General features: G+C 44.7%; 1 non-coding gene across 1 annotated transcript; it reads left to right on the forward strand.

Moving 5' to 3' along the window:
• The first annotated feature begins 4,303 nt into the window (after positions 1–4,303).
• On the forward strand, positions 4,304–4,441 carry LOC119924612. Its single transcript, XR_005449316.1, has one exon. It is a non-coding gene; the product is annotated as a small nucleolar RNA SNORA7 (small nucleolar RNA).
• The last annotated feature ends 885 nt before the right edge of the window (positions 4,442–5,326 follow it).

Genomic DNA, 5,326 nt, shown 5'->3' on the forward strand with positions numbered 1-5,326 from the left:
TTTTCATGGTTGACTTTAAGGGACGTCAGTATAAATTTCCTCCCATGAGAGATAAAGAAATGCTTAGTCTGAACAAAAGAATATGTTTGGGATCAATGTTTGTTTCTAATTTAGAAGGACTAAATATTTAGAGATTGGAACAATTTGATGTGTTATGGCCTAAGTTATAAAATAGCATCTGTTAAATGCTTGCTGTGTTCCCAACACTGTCCTAAACATTGGGGAAGATATAAATTACTCGGGTCTGACACAGAACCTGTCCAATACAGGGATCTCAGTCTGAGTAGCAGGGAAAAAAGGTATCAAATCCCCATTTTACAGTAGAGGAAACAGAGGCACTGAGAAGTTAAATGGCTTATCTAAGGACACCAGAGATTCTTTGATGGGGGTGAGTTTTGTGGACAAGTGGTTGTTTAGCATATACATTCGTCTGGGTGGCCTATCAATTATACCAAACCTGAGGTGAAAGGGTTGAACTATGGTCCAACATGGTGTGCCCTCCCACCCTCCCCCAGCCAGGTCATCTATCAATCAATCAGTCAATCAATCAATCGTATTTATTGAGCGCTTACTGTGTGCAGAGCACTGTACTAAGCGCTTGGGAAGTACAAGTCGGCAACACATTACAAGTCGGCAACACATAGGTCATGTGATGCAATCTGATGCCAGCCTGGTGGCCACCTTCCAACGCAGCCTGGGCTGTGGCCACGGTGCTCCCCGGTCTGGGGTCGCCCCTGCCTCAGACCAATGCTGGCCCTGGGTTTTTTTGTTTTCATTCTGTAACAAAAAAGAACCAAACACGAAACCTCCTCTGCCTGCCCCGTGGGGAGATGGACCTCAGCATACCATCAACCCAGCTCAGCTCTCTTCACCCCACGGGGGAAGTCCAGCTCGGCTCCTTCCTCTCCTTTGGTCCTGAGTGTGACATTGGTGGCGGGCAGCAGCAGTAGCAGCCGTTCTTTCCCTCCCACCCCTCACCGTGGGGATCAGTCAGCAAAATGAGCCAGGACAGCAGAGGGAAACCTGTTTTCCTGCTTCCCCCTACTGCTGCAGCCGCTACTTCAGAGCCTGGGAAAATGAGCTGGGACAGTGGAGGAAACGGTGTCCTGATTCCCCTGATCTAGAGAGTGGAAAAATGACCTGGGACAGTAGAGGAAAATATGAACACAGTTGGCCTGGGTTCCTTACACGCAAACTTCATGGAAAGTCCTGCTTTTCTCTACTGCCCCCTGCTCATCATATCAGTGGACACAGTAGTTCAAAGTAGAAGATGCAATCACTGACATTTTTAAAAGTGTGGCATGGTCATATTATCTTGAAGGATTTCACCTGAATAATGTTTCATAGAAGAAAATGTGTCAATTCATTCCTCTTCTTCTGTCTAGGCATGCATCTCCTCCTGGCTTCAAGACATCCCTACTTGGATGTCCTCCTGTCACCTCAAACTTAACATGTCCAAAACAGAGCTTCTTATCTTCCACCCAAACATGTCCTCTCCCAGATTTTCCCATCACTGTAGATGGCACCTCCATCCTTCCTGTCTCACGAGCCCATAACCTTGGCGTTATCCTTGACTCCCCTCTCTCATTCAACCCACATATTTAATCCATCACCAAATCCTGTTGGTCCCACCTTCACAACATTCCCAAAATCTACCCTTTCCTCTCCATCCAAACTGCTACCACGTTAATATAATTGCTCCTATCCCTCCTAGATTACCTCATCAGCCTCCTTTCTGACTTCCCAATGTCCTGCCTCTCCCCACTCCAGTCCATACTTCACTTCACTGCCTGTATCATAATTCTACAAAAACACTCAGGACGTGTCACCCTCCTCCTGAAAAATCTCCAGTGTTTGCCTATCCACCCCCGTATCAAACAAAAAGTCCTCACCATTGGCTTTAAAGCACTCCATCACCTTGCCCCCTCCTACCTCACTTCGCTTCTCTCCTTCTACAACTCAGACTACACACTTCGCTCCTCTGGTGCTATCCTTCTCACTGTGCCTCGGTCTCGCCTGCTTGGCCACCGACCCTGGGGCCTGTATCCTACCTCTAGTCTGGAATGCCCTTCCTCCTCAAATCCACCAGATAATTACTCTCCTCCCCTTCAAAGTCTTAGTGAAGGCACATCTCCTCCAAGAGACCTTCTCAGACTAAGTCCCACTCTTCCTCATTTCCCACTCTCTTCTGCATTCCCCGGACTTGTTCCCTTTGCTCTTCCCCTCTTCCTGTCCACAGCACTTATGTATGTATTTGTAATTTTATTTATTTGTATTGATGTCTGTCTCCCCACCTCTAGACCATGAGCTCATTGTGGGCATGGATTTTCACTCTTTATTGCTGTACAGTACTTTCCCAAGCACTTAGTACAGTACTCTGCACACAGTAAGCACTTAATAAATATGATTGAATGAATGAAACCTTACACAGCAGGCAAGTGACAGGGCTAGGATTAGAACCCAAGTCCTCTGACTCCTAGGCTCATGCTCTTTCCATTAAACCACACTGCTTCTGTATGGAATCATCTTTTAAGAAAGAGAAGGCACTTGAATGGGAGAATGGGGTTTGCATAGAATGGAGAAATATATTCATGAGATCCTTTCCATCATCACCAGTGTTATTTACTGAGTACATACTATGTGCAGAGCACTGTACTAAAGGCTTTCCAGTCCTTATATAAGGTTCGGGGAAAAGAGTTCCTATCCATCTCCTATTCTATTTTTAGTAAAGGTAGATTATAAATGTCCCTGACATATTACTGTTTAGGGTTTTCTCTAGTCATGCAAGCAGTGTGGTTTAGTGGAAAGAGAATGGGCTTGAGAGTCAGAGGACATGACTTCTAATTCCAACTCCATCAGTTGTCATTATGTGACCTTGGGCAAGTTGCTTAATTTAACTGTGCCTCAGTTACCTAATCTGTAAAATGAGGATTAAAACTGTGAGCCCCCACCTTGGGAAACCTGATTGCCTTGTACCTACCCCAGTGCTTAGAACAGTGCCCAGAATATAGTGAATGCTTAAATAAATGCTATAATTATTAGTAGCAGTATTATTATGTCTTGCAAAATTATATGGGAAGCAGCATGGCATAGTAATAATAATAATGGCATTTATTAAGTGCTTTCTATGTGCAAAGCACTGTTCTAATACTGGGGAGGTAACAAGGTCATCAGGTTGTCCCACAGGGGACTCTCACAGTCTTAATCCCCATTTTACAGATGAGGTAACTGAGGCACAGAGAAGTGAAGTGACTTGCTCAAAGTCACGCAGCTGACAATTGGCAGAACTGGGATTTGAACCTCTGGCCTTTGACTCCAAAGGCCGTGCTCTTTCCACTGAGCTACACTGCTTCCCCTAGTAGATACAGCATGGGCCTGGGAGTCAGAAGGTCATGAGTTCTAATCTCCACTCTGTCACTTGTCTGCTGTGTGACCTGGGGCAAGTCACTTCACTTCTCTGGGCCTTAGTTATATCATCTGTAAAATGGGGGTTGAGACTGTGAGTCTCACGTGGGATGGGAGCTGTGTATAACCCGATTTGCTTCTATCCACCCCAGCACTTAGTACAGTGCCTGGCACATAGTAAGTGCTTAACAAATGTTATAACAATAATAATAATAATTATTATTATTATTACTGTGTCTTTCATATGCTGGTCTCCCCCATTACATGGCAGTTCATCGAGGGAGAGTAACAGCCTCAAAGGACCTAAGACCATATGGAAACTTGTTGGCAGAGAAGCAGTGTGGCCTACTGGAATGAGCACAGAACTGGGATTAAGAGGACCTGGATTTTAATCCTGGCTTTGCCATTTCTTCCCTGTGTGACCTTGGTCCAGACACACGCCTTCTCTGTGTCTCAGTTTCCTCATCTGTAAACTGGAGATAAAATACCTGTTTTCCTTCCCTCCTAGACTGTGAGACCCATGTGGGACAGGGACTGTGTCAGATCTGATTATCTTGTTTGTACCCCATTGCAGACCATAGAGTAATGCTTAATACGTACCACAGTAACTACGATAATATTAATAATAATAGCATTTGTTAAGCATTTACTATGTGAAAAGCACTGTTCTAAGTGCTGGGGAGATTACAAGGTGATCAGGTTGTCCCAACAGGGGGCACACAGTTTTCATCCCCGTTTTACAGATGAGGAAACTGAGGCCCAGAGACGTGAAGTGACTTGCCCAAAGTCACACAGCTGACAAGTGGCAGAGCCGGGATTTGAACCTATGATGTCTGACTCCAAAGCCCGTGCTCTCTCCACTGAGCCATGCTGCTTCTCAGACTATTTTCTTATCCCCCCCCCATCAGGGTCACACCTGGACAGTTTCCAGTCCTCTACCAGTCTTGAATACAGGAGGGAGAGTCAAGCAGAGGCATACCCATTCCATTCCTAGCTTGGCCAGTGGCTAGCGAGTGGAAGGCAATCTACAACAAGTCACAACTCACCTGTCCTTGGCAGCAGCAGCACGGAAGACAGTCATGGGTGGAGACTCAATTGTATTAGATGGAAGAAGGCAGTGGTAAACCACTTCCACATTTTGACCAAGAAAACTCTATAGATACACTACCAGAATGATTGTAGATGTTGGTGGGGCGTTCTGGGAGAGATATGTCCATGGTATCGCTATGGGTAAGAGATGACTCGACAGCATAGGATAAAACAATGTCCCTTCCAGTCAAAATTGTGTCTCCAACATTGAAATACTAGTATGTTTGAAGGAACCAGCTCTTAGTACGGTGCCTGGCACATAGTAAGCACTTAATACATACTGTAATTATTATCATTATTATTATTAACTGTGTGATAACTGTTCTTCTTGGACACCCATTCCCTTATAATAATAATAGTGATGATAGTATTTGTGAAGTGCTTACTATGTGCCAAGCACTGTTCTAAGCACTGGGATAGATGCAGGGTGATCAGGTTGTACCACATGGGGCTCACAGTCTTCATCCCCATTTTACAGATGAGGTAACTGAGGAAGAGAAGTTAAGTAACTTGCCCAGTCACACAGCCGACAAGTGGCAGAGTCAGGATTAGAACCCATGACCTCTGACTCCCAAGCCCATGCCCTTCCCACTGAGCTGGGCTGTGAAGTTATCTCTTTTTCTTTTTCTAAATTTGGAGCAGAAAAAAAATGTTATTCCTTTAACCTTCTCTCTTGATGTTTCTCCTGGGCCTACATAATTTAGAAGAAACCACTGGATGGTATTTTAATTATTTTTGTTTAAGATGACAGCATACCCCTTAATGGAAATATTCTCAGGGCATTCATGTGCTGTTGATCAAGTGGTGCTAAATGATTCATAGCTTAGAGTGC

The sequence above is a fragment of the Tachyglossus aculeatus genome, chromosome 2, assembly GCF_015852505.1.
Source record: "Tachyglossus aculeatus isolate mTacAcu1 chromosome 2, mTacAcu1.pri, whole genome shotgun sequence".
NCBI lineage: Eukaryota > Metazoa > Chordata > Mammalia > Monotremata > Tachyglossidae > Tachyglossus > Tachyglossus aculeatus.